At 41.9% G+C, this 25,261-nt stretch overlaps 1 protein-coding gene across 2 annotated transcripts in view; it reads right to left on the minus strand.

Annotated features, from left to right (window-relative positions):
* The window catches only part of TIAM1 (TIAM Rac1 associated GEF 1), a 175,210-nt gene that overhangs the window by 122,212 nt on the left and 27,737 nt on the right, over positions 1–25,261 (minus strand). The window contains exon 1 of one of the 2 annotated variants that reach the window (XM_056858305.1): positions 18,154–18,172. The exons of the other annotated variant lie outside the window; for it this stretch is intronic. The gene's annotated coding sequence lies outside the window, so the exon portion shown is untranslated. Of the gene's footprint in view, positions 1–18,153; positions 18,173–25,261 lie in introns of those variants that run through there. 2 annotated transcript variants of the gene reach the window in all.

The following is a 25,261-nucleotide window of genomic DNA, read 5'->3' on the forward strand; positions in this document are numbered from 1 at the left end:
GGTGGCTCTTTAAACAGATCCCAGCTGCCAGGGTTGGAAGCGCGGATCGGTTAAAAGAGCCACCCACCTGCCTTCTCAGGGCTCCCAGGAACGCTGGCGGGTGGCTCTTTAAACAGATTCCCGCTGCCAGGCTTGGAAGCAGGGATCTGTTTAAAGAGCCACCCACCCTCCTTCTCGGAGCTCCCAGGCCCTTTATGCACGGGAGGTTTTGCCTTGCATTTGACACTATCTAGATGCACATTTCCCCCAGCCAAATTCTCAAAACTCTGCATGGGGGTTTATTGTTGAGTTTTGAGAATTTGGCTGGGGAAAATGTGTATCTAGAAAGTGGCAAATCCAAGGCAAAACCTCCCATTGTTTCTCGTTAGCTATTTATGCATGGGAGGTTTTTCCTTGAATTTGCCGCTCTCTAGATGCACATTTCCCACAGCCGAATTCTCAAAACTCAACTATAAGCCCCCATGCAGAGTTTTGAGAATTTGGCTGGGGAAAATGTGAATCTAGAGAGCTGCAAATCCAAGGCAAATTCTCCCGTGCCGAGAAACAATTAATTATAATGGGTGGATGGGGGGACCCCTTCCACACCCCATAACTCAGGACCCCCTGACCCAATCTGCACCAAACCTGGGGGTTCTTGCAAGGAGGGTCCCTCCAAGCTACCCTAAACGTTTGGGACCTTTACCCCCCAAAATGCCCCCCCGAGCCGCGGAAAGCAGTGAATGTATTGTAAATGGCAAAATTTGCCCGAATTTATTCGAGAATGCCGAATTTCAAGCCGAATTCCCCTATTCCTATAGGGGGAATTCCCCTATTCCTATAGGGGAAATTCGGAATTCGGCATTTACCAAATCAAAAATGGCCAAATTTTGCCGAATCCGAATTTTAACGAACTATTTTTTTTCAACAGCCCTAACTAGAACACCCTGTAGGTGTCAGTGATTACCAGTGTGCAATCCTATGAAGAATTACACCCTTCTAAACCCATTGACTTCAGTAGACTTTGAAGGGTGCAACTCTGCCTAGCATTGCACTGTACAGGACCAAAATCCATAAAGCCTGACACTGCTAAGACTCATCTGGTAACGGGATAGCTAAATGTTAAAAAAGCAGTGAATACCAATGGGGGCTGGAAATTTCTGTTCCAGAAAGTGTGTATAACTCCTTGGGGGGTATAGAGGGTTGTAAAGCATACCATACCTTCCATAAATCTGTAAAAATAGGGGAAAGTTCAGAGAGGTGCTTTCTTCCTACTTAAATACTAGTTCAAACAAGGACTCATCCAGTAATGAGAAAAATATTTCCATAAATACTTTTGCAGTGAAACTCACAGAGCTTTCATTTAAAACTGTGTAATATATCCAATGAATCCCACAGTTCCAGCAGGTAACATCTATAAACCAGCAATCAACTACAGGCATTTGAACAGTGCCCAGAATAACAAATTATAAATTCACTTACTGTTACTTTGAGGGGGGGGGCTTTTTAAGAACTCTGCTGAAATTCTGACATCCCACTTCAGAGCATTAAGATACAGGAAGATCATTACATCCTTTTATATAAATGAACTTGTTCACACAAGTATGCATCCCAAGGGATACATTTGTAAGAAGAAAGATTCTTCAGTAGAAACACTTCCAGAACAATTTAACCAGCTAGTGCCTTAAAAGTTTCCTGTGATTGTTTTTTGTCCTGTGAATACTGCCTGAAGCAAATTAACACCTACAAAGTGTTAATGTAGTCATACTATCAGTCCTGGTTAGCAGGAAAGTTAATCAGTTAAGCGAGATATCATTTGACTACTGCTCAATCACATCATTAGTCCTTTCAGAAGTTCTCCAGGGATAGAATGAATGCATTGGGGCGGGGGGAGATAAGAGCAGGGCTGGACTGGCAACTACCACTACTAACTGCACATTCCTTTGAACAAGTGTACATAATTTTTCCTCCAATAAGCATATGTGCAACCCACTCTATCCATGAATTCAAAAACTCTGCGTCTATTCCAGCTCCCCTTATATAGTAGACACGACTTCGTAATTCAAATAAATGTACAAGGGGGTGGTGCTTGCCACCACAATTCTATCCCCCCCTTGTAATTATTCTGCACCAGGAGAACATCTAAAAAGGGCAAATGTCTGGCTTTACCCATTCAAGTTAACAAAAAACCCACTTAGTTTTGTGATCTATGGCAGAGTACTTTTATTTGCCTGAAGTAAAAGGCCACCATGTACAGAAGAATAAAAAAGAGCTATATTTATTTCATGATTTCCCATCTGGCCACTCTCAAATTTCTTCAACAGCTAACAATTTAGACACTTTAAATTACACAGTTCATCAGGCCATTTTTAAGGTGCTCTTTTGGTTAATTTTTATGCATACTATACCTGAGGAGTCTCTTAAATATGTAGAAATGCCTGCCTTGCCTATGGGTGGCCCAGTTTTGATGCTTTAATTTAATTGAATGCCCTCCCATTTGAGGCTCGCCTGGCGCCTACCTTACTGTCATTAGATGTTTTGGCATGACATTTCTTTTTACTCAGGCTTTTAACTGGGGGGTATCGTTTTCAGTTGTTTTATGGTCTGCTTCTAGCCTCAGGGATGCTTTATGGATATTTGCAGGCTATTCAAAGTTAGTTTTACAATCTTATCATGTCCATTCCTGGTTGTGAAAAGATTGTTTTCTAAAAGCGATAATTTATGTTATTATGTTATGGTATTGTTTTTAGTTGTGAGCTGCATCAAGCAGATCTATGGAGAGAGGGCATATAAGTTATGTAATAAAATATATAAATAAATAAGGGCGACAACCACTTATTTATTTATTGATTGATTGATTTACATCCCGCCCTCTATCCCTGGCCAAGGCCAGGCTCAGGGCAGCTAACATCATCATTATTAAATACAATGACAAGCAGGAGGCTCCTTAAGTAATCATGGGAGGAAAGATGCATTATATTTGGAGATCTCACCCCAGATCTCCCCTTCCAGGATTCCTTAAGGTCTCTGCGACTTGATCTGGCAAATTTGTTCCTCCCCATCCCCTTCCTCTCACTGACTAACCCTGTTCCCAAGTTGCAGTCAAAACGTGTATAATCTGTGAACACTGTACACTGGATTTTTCTTTATAAATACACTGAGTAATCCCCATGCCATATTCACTGCATGTACAACTAAATGGGTGATGGAAGCCACACATTTGACCAGGTACTGGCCCCTAGTTTCATTTGTAAATTGAATGCATGTTGTCTTTTTTTTAAAATGTACGCACATTCACGCAGATGTATGAGTATTCACTGTAACATGTCAACAGGCCTACTCTCAACTGATTTTATTATTCTGTTTCTCCTAGAACACAGTTCTTATCAGGTCATTTTTGAGGTGTGCTTTTGGATAATTTACAAAATAATTCTTCTATATATCTTAGGGGTCTACCAAATAGGTAGAGATGCTTACTTTATCTGAAGGTTGTCCCATTTTGTGGCTTTCATCATCCACATGGGTCAGCCTGTTGTCTGTTAGAGATATTGACGATAGTACCCTGTACACAAAAGTGTATTATGGAACTTCAATATCTTAAAACAACAACAACAACAACAACTAGGCACAGCCTGTCATGCAACAGGCAATATGGGGCGCAGCTATCGCCCTATGGGGATTTTTAGAACACCAGACAGTAAGACACAGCAGCAACAGTGGGAAACAGAAGCCAGAACAAGGGGGTGCCTTGCCCCCAGCAGGAGCTTGGCGGCCCTAATGAAATCCCTTTTCCATTTTAAAAAAATCAGCTTCATTGCGCACCTCCATATCCCCACACTGCAGAGTTAAAGCATCGGCATTTAGAACTCTGCAAGGAGCGGCTTCCAGGAAGGACAATTTTGAGAGGAAAAACAACATAAACTGGGAAAGTATTAAGCAGCCCCTTTTCCTCTATCAAATTTCCTCATCCAAAAGCCCTTTCTCTTAAGAGAAAGGAAAAAAAACACTCATTTTAATCACACCAGAAAAACATATAAATATATAAAATATACAAGTGCCCCTGCAACTGTAACTATTGATTTCAGTCAGCCCTACTCTTAAGACTAAAGGATAGGTTAATAAATCGAGAGATGAGAGGGGCTGGTACCGGCAGAGTTGTTTGAAGATTACACATCCTGAAATGGAAGAATGACACTGAAAACTGTATGAACGAAATGCTCCCTTGGAATATTGCCAATATAGCAACATTTCATTACCACACAGATGCTTTACCAGTTTCAAAAGAAAAAAACTAAACACGAGACAGTAGGTCATGAAACTTGATATATAAACTTGGTGTGTCTTATCTATACTTGACTGTGGGAACGGATCAAGGCAGTTTACAGTCATCTTTCATACAGGCTGCAACATGCCTACACCTATTTTGATGTTTTTGAAACTAAACATTTACAGGTACTTTATCTGCATGCTCTCATGCAGAGGCCATTCTTCCAGGGTAACTTGTGGACCATAACTAACATTACGCTGCTAAATATGATTCCTAAGAATAAAGCAAAAAATAAAGCAAACAATATTTTTATACAAAACATCAGTCAATATAAAATGGTTGCATTAATAGAAAGATATTAACCTGCCGGCAAGTGCTGAAAATGGAAACATATATGCCAAATGGATTCAGGGTTTGTACATAAATCTACCCAAGTAACTTCTAATTAGGAAGTCAATTTAAAATTGATCCAGGTCCTGTTTGTTTTCATTATGCCACATAATATTGTGTTCACCGTGTGACTCCAAAGAGAAATATGTTTTTCTGATACACGTTGTTTGGGGAAAAACTCATCTTCATAGTGATCTCTGATCATGGTATTCTTATTTATTCCACAGTAGCCATATTAAAGTCAACAGGATCACAGCAGTATAAATATCTTGTGGATTATAGCCACCTATTAGCATTGAAAGACAACAATCCACATACAGAAATGAGTTTTCATATTTGGATCTGCTGATCTGGTTACAAGGACTTGGTACCTCCATGACTACACAGGTTAGTGAAAATCTATCAAGTTTGCCTATCATGCCTATTTAGGCATGCCATCCTCCAGGTGGTAGCTCGAGATCTCCCACTATTACAACTGATCTCCAGGCGACAGAGATCATTTCACCTAGAGAAAATGGCAGCTTTGAAAGGTGGACTCTATGATATTATTACCCCACTAAAGTCCCTCCTTTCCAAACCCCACTCTCCTCAGGCTTCACCTCCAAAATCTCCAGGTATTTCGCAACATGGAGCTGGCAACCCTATGCCTATTACAAGTGAAAATGTCATTCAGATAACCCAACTGGGAAGATTTACAAAAGTTGGTTCTTTATTTTATTTTTTTAGACCACAAATCACAAACACAGGCATGGGTGGGTGCCAAACAATTAAATGCCTTTGTGGACTAGTAACTTGCTTTGACTACATACACAGGGTTGCTTACAGAGAGCTAAAACTATTGGGGCAGGGGACCTGATTTGCAGAGGAGAAATTCTATGTGGAAAGCATTCTTACCAACTGATGGCTCCTGTTTTGTGTGTGTGTGTGTGTGTGTTTAAATTAAATTGTAGGAGTTCCTGTTTCATTTTACACTGTTTCCCACCTTAGGCAGACTCTGAAGAGTGTGGGGTGGAAAGCTTTCAAATTATTTAATTTGCAAGTTTCCTTCCTGCATCTTCTCCCTCCTGCTGCTTCCCCTCACTGCTTGCAGCAAACACCTACTTGTGAGCCTAAACTATAGGACAGTGGCTGGGGGATGGGTACAGAAGAAAAAGGGTAGACAGCAAAAGGATTGAGCACCCCACTCCTTCTCGCCCGTCAAATGGAATCTTCTACCAACACTTTTCAGCTGTTTGGAAGACATTCAAGTAGGTTCCCAAACACATGCCTGTCATCTATTTAAACCAGTGGTTCCCAAACTTTTCAGGCCACTGCCCCCTTGGTTCCACAAACTCAACCCCAGCGCCCCCTACCCTATCCTATAAAAAGCATTATTCAAAATAGGGGCTTGCATGATTCACTAAAGAAGATAATAACAATAAAATTTCAAAACAGTAACAATTAATTGCACATCTATTCAAAATCAAATTAAAACTTTTTAGTTGAAATTTATTCAACAAAACTGATGAACTTGATCCAGTGGTACCAGCTCTTCAAAGTCTGGAAAAAAATGCTGATAGTTTCCACCAAATTTGCCAGCATGGTGCCATAGCTAGATCTATTGTAAATTAGTGAACAACACAGTTGAAGGGCCCCGCCTCTAGCGCCCCTCTGCTACCCTCTTGCTTCTTAGTGCCCCCCAGGTAATTCCACCGCCCCCCAGGGGGTGGTACTGCCCACTTTGGGAACTACTGATTTAAATACTTAGTTGCAAGGCTGCATTTTCAGATATATTCCCATACAAAATAAATAAGAGACACTTATTATTCAGACATCAATAAATACAGTCCAAAACAAACTAACAAAATAAATCTGTTCATTACTCATAACTTGTGAGATGAATTCAAAGGGATACAAACAGTAGAATATTTGCAGAGTAATTTATGAGGAACCTTCAGGCGACACTAAATGTGCAGAGGTGTATGTTTACCAAGAACTTAAACGTATGGTTTGTCACAAAATAGGCTCATGGCCTTCTACAAAATAGCCAATTAGAAACACAATCTGCAATTATGAATAAAGGGACACTATCATACAGTCCATAGGCACCAATGATGCAGTTCTTTAATCAGATGAAATAACTAGCAATAACTGTGGAGGATTTCTCAGGGTGACTCTTAGAACCAGTGCAACAACCTGGCAGTGCATGTCTGCAAAACTGCTGTAGAACTGGAAAACACAAAGATGGCAAGAGGTTGTTTTCCAAGCAATACAGTGCAATGGGGGAAGGGGCTGTTAATTGTCTAAGGCAGGGGTGGGGAACCTTTTTTCCACCAAGGGCCATTTGGATATTTATAACATCATTCACGGGCCATACAAAATTATCAACTTAAAAATCAGCCGACCAAGCCCCAAGCAGGCAGCTGCCCCAGATGACCCCCCCCCCCCACATGGGCAAGCAGGAAGGAATCCAACCAGTGGCACACTTGCCCACCTGGTGGCACAGGATGGTCTGTTGCACTGGTGTAGCCGGGTGTAGCCATCCAGCCACATGCCAGAGTTGCTCCTGCTTCGCATGGTCAGGGCCGGATTCTACAGTCAGCTCTTGCTACCTCCGCTTGCAGGGATGAAATGAGGACACACTGGCTAAGAACTCCCCCCCCCCCAGGGCGCATTCTGGCCCTGCCTCCTTTAACCTGTCCACTGTCGGCAGATCACTTCCGCCCCCAGCCCTCTTGTAGTACAGAGGAAATACGTTTCTCCACGGCTCGGGTGGGAAGGGTGAACACAGTTTCTTGGGCGATCCTAGCAGCTCCATAGCTAACAACTCTTCTGCAAGGGGGGGGAAGGTTCCTTTTCTCGGCAAAACAAACTCATATTTGCCTTGAATAGAGGCTATTCCTGTCTGCGGGAGGGGGCAGATCACCAGTCTTAGATCCTTCTGAGCTAGAGATCTGCCAGGACCCACGAAGGGCCTGACCAAATGATTTCGCGGGCCTTAAGAGGCCTCCGGGCCTGACGTTCCCCACCCCTGGTCTAAGGGCTTATACACTGGCTAGATGTGCAACCTTACCTTCTGCCATTCTAGAAGGAAAATTCAAGAAAGTCTCTAGGGTGGAGAGACTCTGCCCCTGTTACTCAGGGGAACTGGGGACTATTGAACATTAGGGTTGCCAGGTCCCCACTCACCTTCGGCGGGAGGTTTCTGTTCAGTTGTGTGTGTGTTTGTGCGCGCCGACGTGGCACACGTGCCTGCAGTGGGCGGCCCGCTCACCCCGGGGAGGGAGAGGAGAGGCTTCCCGGCTGACGCGTGGGGCTGCAGCGGGCGGCCCAATCGCCCCGGGGAGGGAGAAGAGAGGCTTCCTGGCTGGCACACGGGCCTGCAGCGGGCGGCCCGCTCGCCCCGGGGAGGGTGAGGGGAGGTTCCCGCTGGTGCGCGGGCCTTCACCGGGCGGCCCACTCGCCCCGGGGAGGGAGAGGAGAGGCTTCCCGGCTGGCGCGCTGGCCTGCGCATGCACGATTGCCCGCCCACCCTCATTAAAATAAAGGGTTTTTATAAAATAAATATTTGTTCACATTGTACTTATGTTCCTTCTGTTGATCTGGAATTACCTACTGGTGTCAGAATACTGGCTGGGCAGATTTTGAAGAAGTTGTTTTGGTAGCAGCTGCCACCACAGCACAAGGATCCTTACTGTATAACTGAAGATAAAACCGTGTATGCAAGAAAATGTTTTTAAGCAATATGTTCATTTAAAAAGTCATCCTGTTAAGCAGAACATCTGTCTGAAATGTTGGAAGAGTTTCTATTAGAGTTACGCATGACCTCACTCCTTCAGATTCTGTGGTAGGCTCCACCTCTTGTAGCAGCCATTTTTTGGTTGCAAGCTCCATCTAACATCAGAATTCCAAAGGTGCCATCAGGCTCAAAAAGGTTGGGGACCCCGATATAGCCTGATCTCATCAGATCTTGGAAACTAAGCAGGGTCAGTACTTGGAAGGGAGACCACCAAGGAAGGCTCAGCAGAGGAAGACAATGGCAAACCACCTCTGCTTCACACTTGCCTTGAAAGTCCCTTGCTGGCATCACCATAAGTCGGCTGCGACCTGAAGGCGCTTTACACACACACACAGCCATGTTGGTCTGCAGTAGAACATCTAGATTCAAGTACAGTAGTACCTTAGAGACCAACAAGATTTTGGGGGTATGAGCTTTCAAGAGTCAAAGCTCCCTTCATCAGATTCAATCTTACAAAGGGAGCTTTGACTCTCAAATGCTTATACTCCAAAAATCGTGTTGATCTCTGAGGTGCTACTGGACGCAAATCTAGTGGAATAAGACATTTATTGCAGCGTAGGCTCATAAGCCAGACCCCACTTCATTAGATGCAAAGTTTATGCCACAATAAATTTGAGCATCTTTAAAGTGCCACAAGATTATTTGTCATTTTGGCCACTGGGCACCAGCACAGCCACCTCTCTGGAACAAGCTATGCACATGTGAGATTACACAGGTAACTTTCATGCATTCCTGGGTAATATCAGAAGTACATGATAAATTTAGTAAAGCCCATCCAAAGAAATAAGGCATCACTAACTTCCTTCAGAAATAAATATAGGCTGTGGTTGCTAATATCCTGCTAGCTGCCATTTAAGAGTAATACACTCCATCCAAAATAATAGATTGTTTCTGCTCTGTATTCTGGTGGAGCCATGACATTTATTGTATTTGTATTTTTATAATGTTGGGAGCTGCCCCAGAGCCTTGAAGCTAGGATGCAAGATATACATTTTTAAATAAAACTAATTAAATAAAGGTATGGAGCCAGCAATGCAGTCTGTCCTAAATGGCCTATGCATGTGTGCTTAATTTACTTTGTCCCACATTTTCTCTTGCCTGGCCCGGCCCTCTTAGGAAATGAGTCTGCATAGTCTGTCTAGACTGTCTTTTGCCCCCTGGGATCTGCCATTTAAATGCTAAAGACTGTGTTACCTGGAGAAGGTGTAGTTACCAGGCTCTGGTGCCCAATGTCATTGATGACTTGCCTAGATCTAATTGACCTTTAAGTACTACAGGCATGATCTGGTTACTAGAATGGGAGCTTTGGGATTTTCAAAAAGAAAGTAAGTGTGGGAACAGTGACGCTAGTTTTTACCTGATGCCTACAGGCTTAGAGACTGGGACAATACATGAGATGAGGGGCCTAGAAGCCAACTACCGAGGCTCCTTGAAGAAAGGACTCCAGGAAAAGTACATTTTAAGACCCATTTGGTAATTCCATCTGAGCTGAGCAGAGAAGAAATGAACCAGTTTAAGTAAACATTTGCTTTCCTTTTTATGTTGAGGGTTTTGCTTTTTACTCTTGACTATAAAAGTATCTGAAGAAGTGAGCTGTAGCCAGTGCCGGATTTACGTATAAGCGAAACAAGCTTTAGCTTAGGGCCCCACTCTCTTGGGGGCCCTCAAAAAATTTAAAGGAAAAAAAAACTGGATGTACATTTCCAAAATATAAGACAAAAAACAAATAAAATAAAACCTACATACAGCAACAGTGTTTTGTGTTGTGTAGGCTCCTATGATGTAAGTAATGGGCCCCGCCTGCTAGCCTGCTCCCTAAAATATCACTGATTTGCTCATTTCTATATATAGGGTGCCTACATTCTGCATGGACTAGTTGCATGGCAACATGTAACATGCAGCTGCAGACTGCAGTGCAGCAGTTGAATGTAGGTCAAGCTGTTGTACCTGTTAACTAATATTAAAGAGTGCTTGTAGACTGATGATCAGGCAGCATAGACTAAGGGTATGAGTCTTCCACACCATTATCATCAGATGGATTTTCTCATTGGCGCAACACCTATTTAGTTCAAATGCATGAAAACTCTGAAGACCATAGAACAGCTCCAGTAGCATATCTTACAAGAAGAAAACATGTCTCAACAATTGACTGTCAACTAGCAGAACAGATACATAATGAACGGCAGTACTGGAAACATGTTCTTGAACGAGTTGTGGCAGTCATAATAACTTTGGCAGAGCGTGGTTTATGTTATGAATAAAAAATCATTTTAAGTTAGAGCTTAATAATTATTTCACTATTAATATACTTCTTCTTAATTGTATTTCAGTTCAACAATTACTTTGATAAATACATATTTTGTTATGTGCAAATGGCTTTAGATACCTATTAGGTCCATAAATTATCCTGCCAGAAATTTTGTTACTCTTTAAGGTGCTACTGGACTCCTACTCTTTTCTACTGCTACTGACAGACTAACACGGCTACCCATCTTGACCATATAATGTTATGAAATAGGTTTTGTTTAAATGGTAGCAGGCTACACTCATGTTTCAAGCCTAGATTGTTTGGTTATGTTCATAAGGAGGGCTTAAATTCTCAAGACAGAAATGGGAACATCAAAATTTTATCAGAGTGATCAAGTATGCCCCAGACTTTAAAGCAGTTTTTCCCCCATGGGATGAGATTTATTTTGGGTGCCCAAAGCTTTCCTAGGATAACAGTAGTAGTGGCTAAGAAATACTCCTTGCTAGTAGACTAAATACTATACAGACTAGGCTGAGCATTTATTCCTGTAGAAGTACACCTCGGGTCTTTACGCAACAGAAAAATATAATCATAACTGGTGTCCGTGCAGTTCAACTCCTGTCTCTGAAGCAGTTTCCCTCTCAGTAGTAACCATTGGTTGTACTGATTAATGCAACTCAGGTTGCCTTGTAACCATGGTTTGCAAATCCATTCCATACTATGGTTTCAATCTGTGGTTTATAAGAGAATTTGTTTCTTGTCACATGATATTATGAGTAAGACCAGAAAGGAAAAAGTATTGAGGAAGCACTCTGAAGAGGGAGGTGGAAGAAGCACACATTCAAGAAACTGACTAATTGGTTTCTTGAGAAACTGTTTCCAGTGCAATCAGGACAAACAGAGATATAAGAGAATTCGGATAACTTGTCTTATTGGGACTCCTTAATGGTCAGGACAACTTTCCCTCCCAGGAATTAAAGTGGTATCTGTCCCATGCATCTGATGGCTATAGCAGATATTATTGTGGGATCTCCTGAACAATAATGCAGGGCTCAGATGTCAGTTTGATTAATACGTTTCCTGCAAAGTTGGAAACTGAAAGTAGTTTTGCTTTGATTATCACAAAGCATGGGGATTATTTAGTACCCGGGTGAAGATAACAAAACAAGAAATCCACCGTCTTCAGCGTAGGCTTCTTGCTCGAGATCTACTGAACTGAGCCCACAGTAATAAGGTATCCACAGAAAAACATTCCTTAGATTTCACATAAGTGCGACATGCTGATTCAGCTGCAAACCAGTGTTATATCACCATCCATTATTGCTGTTTATTCCCTGGAGGTAACCCAAACCCATTTCTATGGGAAATTTCCTCATGTGGTACACCCACGTTTAACCAGAGCTAGCGAGAACACTGTGCATCCACTTCATGCAAGATGCAAAACATAGGTTATAATCAAGCTTACCACCAGCAATAATGTGTCGTTCTTACTGGTCCAAGTCCTCTGCAAGTGCTAGGTAACTCAGAGGAGGCTCTCCATAGCATGCTGGGCATTGGAACAGCCAAGAGAAGCGCATACGTGCTCCAAAGTTCTGCCTGGCCCAAAACTCAGGGCCCCGTGAGAAATTCCCCACCCTCTTCTCAGACTCAGGAGCCCCTTTAATTTAATACGAGGGATTCATCACATCTTCTCTTGAGCTAGGGGAGGGGTGGGGAGTTCTCATGTTGTGGTAAAACAAACAGTTCTGCTTGCTTGTTTCAAAGCTCAGTAAGACATGAGAGACACTTTCCCCCTCTATTCTGGGAGGGGGCTCATTTTATAACTGATTTTATTTTCTGCCTTCACTTAGAACATAAGAACATAAGAAAGGCCCTGCTGGACCAAGGCCCATCAAGTCCAACAGTCTGCTCACACAGTGGCCAACCAGGTGCCTCTAAGAAGCCACAAACAAGACGACTGCAGCAGCACCATCCTGCCCGTGTTCCACCGCACCCAAAATAATAGGCATGCTCCTCTGATACTAGAGAGAACAGGTATGCAGCATGACCAGCATCCATTCCAACTAACAGCCATGAATACCCCTTTCCTCCATGAACATGTCCACTCCCCTCTTAAAGCCCTCCAAGCTGGCAGCCATCACCACATCCTGGGGCAGGGAGTTCCACTTGCGTTCATTTTTTTCTGTAGGTGTTGCCACTGTTAACAAAGATGTTTCTTAGGGTTGCTAGGTCCCTCCTCGCCACCGGTGGGAGATTTTTGGGGCGGAGCCTGAAGAAGGCGGAGTTTGGGGAGGGGAGGGACTTCAACGCCAAAGTGGCCATCGGCTGGAGATCAGTTGTAATAGCAGGAGATCGCCAGCTAGTACCTGGAGCTTGGCAACCCTAATGTATCTGGTTACACTGATGGCAGCTAATGGGCACAACAACAGTCATTTTGTCTGCCTCTGCATATAAGGAGATGAGTTGCGTGTGGCTTACCACAAGACTAACCCTGATAGCTCCACCCTCCAAACACACATTTGAAATCCCATGGGGAGAAGGAGCTTTGGGGGGGGGGCTGTTTTGGAGCTGAAAAATGGTAGGGAAGGGAAGAGTAATACACCCACTCCCCCCTGACACTTTTCTGCTCTAGACTGCCTTCTCTCCTGTCTGCAAAAGAGCAATTCGGTTACTGCCACAAGCGTCTGCATTTAATGTGCAGTTTGGCTCACAGAGCTCAATAGGATCTAGGGTTGCCAGGTCCCTCTTCGCCACCAGTGGGAGATTTTTGGGGGTGGAGCCTGATGAGGGCGGGGTTTGGGGAGGGGAGTGACTTCAATGCCATAGAGTCCAATTGCCAAAGTGGCCATTTTTCTCCAGGTAAACTGATTTCTATCGGCTGGAGATAAGTTGTATTAGTAGGAGATCTCTTGCTTCTAGGGTTGCCAACTGCCAGGTAGTAGCAGATCTCCTGCTAATACAACTGATCTCCAGCCGATAGACATCAGATCACCTGGAGAAAAATGGCCGCTTTGGCATTGACTCTATGGCATTGAAGTCCCTCCCCTCCCCAAACCCCGCCCTCCTCAGACTCCGGCCCAAAAATATCCCGCCAGTGCCGAAGAGGGACCTGGTAACCCTACCTGCTACTACCTGGCAGTTGGCAACCCTAATGGGATCTAATGCCAAATACTGCAGCGTTAGTATGCATATTATAGATTATTATGCTCGTATTTTTAGGATAAGAGATAAATGTGGCTTTTTGTTGTTGTTTGCCAGGTAGATTGCTGACACTATTCTTTATAAAGAACCCATACAATATATGTTAATAATAATTTTAAAATAAAAAGAATTGTACTTCAGTTGCAAATACAAAGCCTCTCAGATGTCTAGTACATGAACCTCTCAGATGTCGAGCGCATATGAACAGGCCAATTAAGAGAGTGAAGGCCCAGCCACTTAAAGCCCTATCTATTTCAAAGGGAAGGATTTGTGCAAAAGGTTCACGCTCCTTGAAGATCAATGGGACTTAACTTTGAGTGCTTAAACTTTTCAAAATTTCTTATCAAAGAAAGCATTCTCTCACAGAAAGAAAACTAGAGACAAGAGAAATGAATCGATCATAATTTCCCCACATTTGGAAGAAAAAAATTCTCCATGAGACTTTTGTAGGTATGGATTCTGTTAGAATATTTTGTGTTCTGACTTCTTAAAAGCGTTTTGAGACAGCCACAAAGAGCAACTAAACAACAGAGCACGCACCAGCTGAGCTAAAGGAAGGAGATCTTTATATTTGTTTACATTTGATTAAAATTTGAGTAGGTATAACCCACAACCAGTATTTATAGGCAGGAGACGAAAATTCTGAGTTAAGATGCAGCAAAACATGAGTGTAACTCCTTTACTTATTTTTAATAGAAGTATAAATGTTTATAGGATTTCCATCACTGTTCTTGCTGCAACCTCTGCAGCCCAGGCTTCATTAGTCCTGTGTTCAGCACACTGAATTGTGATCTCCATCATAGTCCCATGCTAGGATGCCAAAGCACTCTGTTCTATTAATAATTTACCCCCCTCATCAGGCTGTGGATTATATTCCATAAAACTCACTGACATATGCTACAGTTTCTCTCTCTTTCATACACACTCGACATATATACCCAGAGAAACATTTTAAATAGGACACAAATTATTTTACTGTTATACCATTTGCAAATTTTCAGTTAAACATTCTTATAGTTGGTTTTGGTTTTATTGGTGATTGTTTAAAAAAAGGAAGCTGAATTGTAAAAATTGAACTTTTGATCAGATGGCATATCATCTAGAGAGCTTTATCACTACTTTTCTTCCATGCTTGGGTTTCATAATAAGGAGAACCGGGTTAAGATTTAGTAATAGTTAAAACCTTAATTCGTACCTCAAGAAGAATGGTCTATTAGTCTGTTGCAGCAAACAGTCTTGGGATGCCTAAAAAACTAACAGATGAATTGTCCCTTAAGCTTTCACGAGCCAGAGCTCACTAAATCAGAATCATGAACATTCTTGCCCCAATACATCTATTAGTCTTCTGGGTGCCACAAGATTTTTTGTTTTCTTGTTGAATAAGATGTGGAGTGGCCTGACCAAAACTGAAATCCAACAGAGCATGAGGTAGATCTTCTCAGAGAAGTAAAGAACCCACACATGCTACAGGTAAATTATAGGTGCCTGGAACCACAAATCTACAATCCGTGGCAACACTGGGGCAGGAGCCTTTCTTTATACCTGCAAGGATCACAGGTGCTTGGGAAAACATCTGTGAATGATCCAAAATAGCCAACAAGGGGTGAATAAAACAGCTAGACTCTCTGTTGTCTTGTATACAGATGTTATACTGGATAACCAGCCTTATATGACAAGACTTACAAATTTTGCTTTTGTGAACAAGCAAACCAGGTCAGTATGTGTCTTTGGGCTATTCAAATGGATATTTTCCCCTGTTCAGAATCTTCAATAGGCCATGGACTATTTTTAATTTTGAATATATTTAAAAGTATTAGCATATTTAAAATCACCAATGGTCACCATTTATTTCTCTGAAACACAAATTTTCTTCAGATATTTATACCATGTTTTAGACATTTATACCCAAAGTTGCTTCCATGTTTGTTTTCCCCTCCTCTGTCTTATATTCACAACAAAAATGTTGAGAAGTAAATTAGGCTAAAAGAGTATAATGAGCCCAAGCAACCCAGCAAGCTTCTACAGCAGTGTGGGAGTTCAAATCCGGGTCTCCCAGATCCTAGTCTGACACTCTACCGTTATACCATGAAGATGATTATAATATAGCAGATAATGACATCAGAATTTTATTGCTGATGCTACAGAATGCATAAACAAAGACTCCAGTCCCAAACCCAGTGGCAGACACACAAGCCTATTCACAAACGATTACAACTCTCTAATCTCCAGATTACAGAGATCAGTTCTCCAGGAGGAAATGGCTCCTTTTGAGGGTGAGCTCTATGGAACTGCATTTCTGCTGAGCTCCCTTCCCTCCCACCACCTCCAAATCTCCAGGAGTTTGCCAAGCTAGAGTTAGCAACCCGACCAGCACACTAAGACTGGAAAGTCCTGTACAGGTCCCACCTGAATTCACAGGAGCTAACCTGGAGCATGCAGGGGGGAATTATCCTTCAGTAAGGTTGCCAACCTCCAGGTGGGGCCTGGAGATCTCCTGCTATGACAATCTCCACACAACAGAGATCCATTTCCCTGGAAGAAATGGCTGCTCTATCACATTGTACCCTGCTGGGCTCCCTCCCCTATCCAAACTCTGCCCTCTCCAGACTCCACCCTTAAAAATTCCAGATATTTTCCCAACCAGAACTGGTAACCCTATCCTTCAGGGGAAATAATCAAGGGAAAATGCAGATGGGTACTTAAGAACATGGTTACCATAGCTATTTCTGGACATCTTAAAATGCAATGATGAATTTTAAGCTTGAGATGGAATGACATACCCACCTAAGAATCTTTCAGCAGTAAAAAAAAATAAATGTTAGTCTCACATGACCATTTAAATCAACCCCAGAACACAACATTTCCAAAATTGGATTTTCAGATAATCTAATAAAATGACACAACTAACACTAAAGCAGCAGCACTCTGACTTAATTAAACCAAAAGAAATTTTGTTTGTCTGCTCCAAAGAAATTACCTAGGGTGACAAATTGCCACGCCAGCTGATGTAGTTCAGAATGCAGCTGATCTACAGTTGTAATATCAGGCAATGTATTTCTCTAACATTGGAGCATTAAACAGAGGAAATGGCTCTAGAACCACGTGGCTCTGTTTGCCTAAACTACAGCAGAAAGAAAAGGATTCTGCATTGTCTCAACTGAACTGGATTTTAATACCAATTGTTAGCTAGTGGCCAGTTTACTGAAAGAGAGATAGCTGCAGAGTCAGACAACTGTAAGTTCCTTTGATCAATGTTGCTATCACTTGGATCACTCAGGTTGTCAGGATTTACTGTGTGTGCTGAAATCCCTCAAAAACAGAAAAACTCACCTTGAATAAAATATACGAACTACCATGCCAAGCTCATTTGGAAATAATTGGGGGGTGGGGGAGAGAGACATAGGCTGCAATCTCTCAAACACTTTCCTGGGAGTAAGCCCCACTAAATAAAATGGAACTTACTTCCAAATAGACCTGTTTAGGGTCCAATTTTTGCCTTATGATAGCTCAAAGTACTCAGCAGTGTTTCACACTATATTGAAAGTCCAACTATGGCATATCGAAGTGTGTGTGTGTAATCACTTAAGAATTACCATCCCAATTTTCAATGCTCACACCAAAATCTTGATAGAGACTGGAAACTTTCACAAGATTAGATATGGACGTATGCTTTAACCTATACATTCAGTGCCAGACATAATAACGTGAATCTTTAGTAAGTAACACAGGACCTCTCTCTTTTGGGAACACCAGCTATTAAAATGCTTCACTCCCAGTAAATCAAATCCACTTTTCTTAGGAGTCCAGTATTTAAGAACTGTGGACAAATCATAGAATCAGTGTTGGAAGGGACCACCAGGGTCATCTAGTCCAACCCCCTGCACAATGCAGGAAATTAACAACTACTTCCCCCCACACCCCCAGTGACCCCAACCCTCCCCCCGCCATGCAGGATCCCACAATCAAAGCACTCCTGACAGATGGCCATCTAGCCTCTGCTTAAAGACCTCCAAAGATGGGCTTAGCAAAGTAATCTAATGCTCTGAAAATGTACCCTTCTGCAAGTTTTACCTTGTATAAAATAGGGAGAAAATGACACCTTTCTGCCTCTAGCTGCTTTGCCTTTTCCAACACAGACGAGAAAGTCATGCAGGTTATAAATGGCACTTAGCCAACCTCACAGCGGCTTGTACAAACTGTAGCACTGCACCAACACAGACACACACAGCAATTATGTACATCCAGTAGGAGAATTAAATATTTTTTAATCCAAAAAAAGAAACAGCAACTTACCATTATTCAGTGGCACAGACATGTTCTCTGGTCTGGTTTCACAAAGCACTCAGATCCAAGAACAAAAAATGAGGAAGCATGAGTCTTTCATTCCGCTGCAGGCTCAGTAAGTGGGTGTAACTTGTGAGGTTTCTTGCTAACTAGAGATGGGTCATTTGGGTGTGTTTGAAAGGTTCTCTCTCACCCATCTCCTCCCCTTTCTCCTCTCTCTAGTTTGCATTTTCACACAGAGAAGAAAGCAGCTAGTTGGGAACCTTCTCAGCCTTTTAAGTTTCCGCAATTCTAAGTACCTGAGAACACCCCATCAAGGTCTCTTGAATTAAGAATCTGAAGCAAATGCAAGCTTTGCTAGTAACTAAAGGTACAGCAGACAGCCAGAGATTAGTTAAGCACTTGAAACGGCAGCTTGGCTAGTTTGAAAGGTGTGTTCCAAATATAGTTACCAACTCCTGGTTAGGAAATTCCTGGAGATTTGGGGTTGGGCCTAGAGATGGAGAGGCTGAATTGGGGAGAGACCTCAGCAGAATATAGCACTACTAGAGAGTCTTCCCACCAAAGCATCCATTTTCTCCAGGGGAACTGATCACTGTAGTCTGGAGATTAGTTGTAATTCTAGGAGAGTACCACTGGCAACCCTAGTTCCAGAGACAACATACTGAGGTCAAGGAATCAGGAGGGAAAATCTAACAAGGAGAAAAGGTGGTCTGTTCCCTACTACCCAACTGGATTTAGAATCATTATATCTTTGCTAATCACTGCAAGTGAGATTTTGCATACTTATAATGAAAATATTGTGAGGCAACTCAATTTTCCTCAGTAAAATTGTAAAGTATTAAGCTGAAATATAAAATTGTAAAATATTAAGCTGAAATATATATTTTAATTATTCTCTCCCATACATAGTTCTAATCTAATATGCTGTACAGGGAGGTGGGGTTTATGGGAAATTTTGTGGTGCATATTAATTAGGATCTAACTTAAATATGTTCATTTTACTTTTTAAAATGTGCCATGTAATATGCTATATGATCTCAGAATTTTTTTTCCAGTCGGCGGCAGTTGATTAACTCAGATTAGGTTTTAAAAAATCAACCAAGCATACTTAACATGGTTAAATTGTGCAAGGTTTTTATATACCTCTGCACGGTACACACCAGTTTTGAAACTGCCAAATTTGATTGGTATTGCATCCATACGTCTATCTACATTTTTATTCCATCATCCCACCAAGGAGCTCAGGGCGATACATGATTCTCCCCTCCTTCCTTTTTATTCTGTCAACAACCATGTGAGGTAGATCAGATTAAGAGCAAGTAACTAGCCCAAGAGCATGCCCATATATGCAAGCTACTTTTATTTTTTATTTTAACCTCCACACCTCACATCACAAAAGTTTCTATCTTAGCCTTCTTCTGCACTACTACATGTATAGATATAATCACTATAATGATCTGAAACTTCTTTCCACCCCCACCCCCCCATGCAAGGAATACTTCCACCACAACACTAATACACAGAGGCTGACGTTAGCAGAAGGCAATGTCCTCATGGACAGATTATATATAGGAGTCTGCAAAGTAACTTTCAAAAACTGTATTTTATGGACTACTGTATTCAGTCCCCTTTGAGGATTTTTTTTTAAAAACTGTGTAATCTGACATAGGAATTTCCTGAGGATAAACAATAGCAAATGTGCACAGACATATTCCAGGAGTCTTGACCAGGAGCCTTCTATCTGCTTCCCAAAGTTCTCATTGGTCCTGGCAACACTATGGTAGGAACCTCTGTGCCCTCAAGCCTTATACTTCTGGCACCTCTAGTTATTGAAGTGACTGCCAATCTCCTGAGGAAATTCCAATTCTCCCAGGAAGTACCCTCCTAGCAACCAATGTTGTACAACTTTAATACACCAACATCCTCTGTGAAAATAGGCTACAAGCTATGAAGAATGTTATCCCTGATAACACCATAGTCCAAACTGGCCAGCAAACTTTGCCCTCATCCTCAAATAGTTCAAATTTGGGGATAACTTGTATCTTCAGGTCAAAAAGCACTAACATGGATACCTGCATGGTTCTGTGTTACGCCAGCATATTCAAGGCTGTTTTACTGCAACATTTACTCAGTTCCTGTCTCCAAAGATGAGACAATCTGATGATAACATCTGGACCCATAGGAAGGAGGCCCTTGAAAAATTACATCATACCTTCAACAGCTTCTACCTAGTCATCAACCCAAGCCTGAATCAGTTCACGCAGCATGTTTACTTTCTGGACACCACAGTGTAACTTATGCAATGGACATATAAGTCCCACATTATAAATACAATAAACTCACTCACTGCTACACATATCTACAAGCTTCCAGCTTCTGCAGCATACCACACAACATCAACTACAGCCGAGCCCTTTATCACAACAGAGCTCACAGCAAGCAAGATGTCTTGCTCCTTATGTCACAACAGAAACAGGGAAAGGAGCAGCAGCAGCACACACTTGTGCTTGCTCTTTTCTTGCTTCTACATGATCTGTAAACCAGTCCTAGATCTATATGGAAGCATTTGAATCTTCACATACACACACAACTCATTAATTTGGTTTCCTCTGCACTACACATTATGTCAAAGCATTATGATAATTTTGACCACACACATATCCCGTCTCCTATTGAGGGAGAAGCTTGATTTACAGGCTGTACTTGTTTTAACAAACCATCCCAAAGTATGGTGAAGTTTGTTGTGCAACTGTGATGCACAAGACTGATGTAGTGATCACCAGAGCAATGATACCTAGGAATAACTTGCAGTTACTTCCAAATGTCTTCCCTTACTTTGGAAATTCAGTCTGCAATTAGGGTTGCCAGCTCTGGGTCGAGAAATACCTGGACATTTTGGGGGGTGGAGCCTGAGGAGGGTGGGGTTTGGAGGGGGGAGGGACTTCAATGCCATAGAGTCCAATTGCTAAAGTGGCCATTTTCTCCAGGGGAACTGATCTCTCACCTGGAGACCAGTTGAAACAGCAGGAGATCTCCAGCCACCACCTGGAGGTTGGCAACCCTATCTGCAATGCAGGAATAGCACTATGGCAGCTCTTTAAAATCCAAGCATAAAGCACCCTCACAAACTTCCTCTGCAATAAAACCAGTTAAGTGGAATGTTAAGCTGAGAAATATTATTTTGGGATTTAACAATTATTATCTGCATTTGCCCTTATAATTAAAAGCCCTCCAAGAAGGAATGCCATTACTTCTGTATTCTACACCCTGCAAAGCCTGTTGCCATCACTAAATAATTACTTTATACTAACTACTTGGCAGAATGCAGAATTTTGTCTGTTACTTCTGTAAAATTATTCTCATTGCATGTCATTCTTTTCCACCTTTAAATTGCATTGATCATTCAGATCAAGCAGGCATGTGCTGTTAATATGACCAGTTATCATATCCACAACTTTCTGTAAACCAAGTCTGCAAGTAAATGGTTGGATCCGTTTTTTAAACTACCCACATCGTGGTGCATGCAAAATGAATGAATGAGAATTGTCTGTCATGACAAGCAATCTTGGTAAATACGACAGTGCTGACAAAACACAGAATTCAAGGATCTCTTGGACATTTCACTTTGAAGCCTTTTTTTAAAAAAAAATATTTTGCTCTGATCTCTGTTTTGCTGACCCATTTTCCTGCATCCCTTGGGCCATGCTGGTATTCAGACTCCCAAAAGAAAATTTTGTTATAACTATATAAACCACTTTTCACTGCAGTATCTCAGCCACCCTGCAAGAGTTGCCATTTAAGTTATATCTATATCTTTCCTGGCCCTCCTGGATGTGGCAGCTGAGCTGGAGTTTGATTTTGCTAAATGCAGAATGGCATCCTCAACATGTGTACCAAACTTCATTCCAATATATCAGTGTCCAGAAATGCTGCCTTGAAATACAATGCAGGAAAAGCAGGGAGCACCAATAACTAAGGAAAAGAACAATAAAAAACAAATAAATATGGAGCAGTGAAAAATACAAACGGGCAAAGAAAAAGTGCTGAGTAGTCACGTTAAATCAAAAGCCTCACTTAGATCTCCCAGTAAAATAAATCCAGTGTAAACTTTAACTACCAAAAAATGCACAGAATCAAATATGAAATATAAAATATATCAGCATTAGTCACGTTACTGAAACAGAAATGAAAATCTAAAGTCATATTCAGTGGCAGACCTACATTTTTGGGACCCTAAAGCTTGAACTGTTATGAGGGCCCCTTTGCAACCAGCAACAATAGGGCAACATCCAACAAGGTCCAAAGGGCCTTGCTGCCCTTGCAAGGACCTTGAGGCCCAAATGGCAGAGAACAGGGTGCGGGGATGGAGTCCTTGAAAATGGGCCAATGAGCCCCTTCCTACCAGCAATGAGGTCTGGGTAACCGCTGTTATCTTCTTCAATGGGGTTGTTCTATGGCAGATGTATTGGTTCATTCCCTAATAGAGAGGTAGAAGGTCATCAGAGGGGGCTCGTTAGGATAAAGAGGTAAAAATCTGATTTTTGGTGTTAAAATGCACAAGTGAGACGAGTGCAGCCTGAATTGGGGATTCAGATGTCTTTTTATGGTTCCGATTGGCTCTAACCTAAGGGCTGAGCTATAGAACTATTAAGCCATGCACCAACGAAGGATTCGAGAATCCAGCTGCCAAAATGTAGGCTATGAATAGATTCTGGTGAGCTTAGTAAGCCCGTACAGCTAGGGTTTCGGCGCTGCAAGCCCCTGAGAAAATTTTGAAATTTGACCAATTATAGGGACATTTTGAGGCCATATGAAATGGGCATTAGAGCATATTCTAAGGTCAATATTAAGAATTTCAACATATTGGCTTATGATTCTATCACTAAAATAGCCTTATTTTAATAACAAACACTTTTAAAAACTCCACTGGTTTTGTTGAAAAAACCACTCTTAAAAAAAAAAGTTGCTTCAGGGCCCCTCCAGGATTTGGGACCCTGAAGCTTAAGCTTCATTAGTTTCATAGTTGATCCACCACTGATCATATTCTGTGGTAATTTCCTAGGTCTGCAGCAGAGCTTAATAGAATCATAGAGTTGGAAGGGGGCATGCAAGCCATCTAGTCCAATCCCCTGACTCAATGCAGGATCAGCCTACGGCATCCCTGATATTTGTTCATCCAGTCACTGCTTAAAGACTACCAGTGAAGGAGAGCTTACTACCTCCCTGGGCAGCCAATTCCACTGCCGAACTACTTTTACTGTTAATTTTTTCCCCTAATGTCCAATCGGTACCTTTCTGCCTGCAATTTATACCCTTATTGCAAGACCTACAATAAGATCATAGTTGTGCAGAAGACATGTTTTAGGAACTGTAATTGACCAAAAAGTTTGTATTTCTTAATTGCATACACACATTTCTTAAATACATCGACACACTCAAAAGCTATGACAGTTTCCTTCCCGTTATCCCATCGATGTCTCATCTGCCTACACTCGACAGTCTCTTGCACTGCTATTCATCCCCTTCCCATTTGACACACACTAGCTGCATAGGCAAGGTTTCAGGAATCCAGGGTTATCTCAGTTACCACATAGGTGTCAACATAGAGGCAACAGTAGGAATAAAGGAATAGAGCACCACAAGCAAAATCATCACAAACTACATTAAGGCTATAGAATGAATAGGCCTTGTCATTGTTTAATCTAAAGGGACATGGATGGCCCCAACATTGTGAGGGGGGAGAGATGTTCAAGTGAGGGCAAGCAGAATAGGGATAGGAATAGGTAGGTAAGAGGTAGGAGTGGAAAACGTAGCAGAGAGAAATGAAACAGTGGTAGACAGTGGGAGCTGGAGGAAATGGGAGGAAGCAGCGCCAAGGGTGGGAGAAATCGAGGTAGTGTGGTAAGACACACACACACACCTGTTAGTCTTAACAGGTTTCCTTGTTTGCCTATTCAAAAACAAAGTCAGTATCCAGCTGGTAATCACATACATAGGCAAACACAGAATAATGTTATGTTTGGACTTAAAAGAGAAACATTAACCAACTGCAACCAAACAAAATCACTTACTGAACCTCCATTTTAAAGTTTTAAAATTTAAGAGGATTCAACAAGATGCACCTTTTTGTTGTCAGCAGTGTTCCATTTTTACTATGTATGTGTGTGAAAGCTGGACATTGAAGAAAGCTGATAGGAAGAAGATAGATTCCTTTGAAATGTGGTGTTGGAGGAGAGTGTTACAGATACCGTGGACGGCCAAAAAAAACAACAAATCAGTGGGTTATAGGTCAAATCAAGCCTGAACTGACCCTAGAAGCTAAAATGACTAAACTGACGCTATCGTATTTTGGCCACATCATGAGACGACAAGAGTCACTGGAAAAGACAGTCATGCTAGGAAAAGTTGAGGACAGCAGGAAAAGAGGAAGACCCAACAAGAGATGGACGGACTCAATAAAGAAAGCCACAGCCCTCAATTTGCAAGATGTGAGCAAGGCTGTCAAAGAGGACATTTTGGAGGACTTTCACTCACAAGGTCGCCATGAGTCGGAGGCGACTTGGCGGCACTTAACACACACACACACACACACACACTGTTCCATTTGCATTCTGTCACAACAATTTGCACAGCTGAATTCAACTGACCTGCTATTTCCTACAGTAATTAGTTGTACCTGAGGTTCCTATATAAAAACATCACTGATTTTATTTTGTTCCATAAAAATTTCAGAAATGCAGATAACAAAGAGAGTCATGCGATATTTGGCCTTTGGCTCATTTTAAATTAAAGGTGGAAAAGAAAAACCGCTGCAACTCTTATGCTTTTAATAGGGAGGGGAGGAAAGAAAGAAAGAAAGAAAGAAAGAAAGAAAGAAAGAAAGAAAGAAAGAAAGAAAGAAAGAAAGAAAGAAAGAAAGAAAGAAAGAAAGAAAGAAAGAAAGAAAGAGGGAGGGAGGGAGGGAGGGAGGGAGGGTTGGGACAGAAAATCATTTCTTTCATAGTTTGCATTTCAGCATTGTCTGTAGCTATCCTTCCCCTCCAGTAAGAATCAGCTGTAAGCTAAGCAGACAGGCCTACATGGGAAGTTGAACAAAGAGAGGTGATTCATACAG

The sequence above is a fragment of the Euleptes europaea genome, chromosome 12 (assembly GCF_029931775.1).
Source record: "Euleptes europaea isolate rEulEur1 chromosome 12, rEulEur1.hap1, whole genome shotgun sequence".
Taxonomy (NCBI): domain Eukaryota; kingdom Metazoa; phylum Chordata; class Lepidosauria; order Squamata; family Sphaerodactylidae; genus Euleptes; species Euleptes europaea.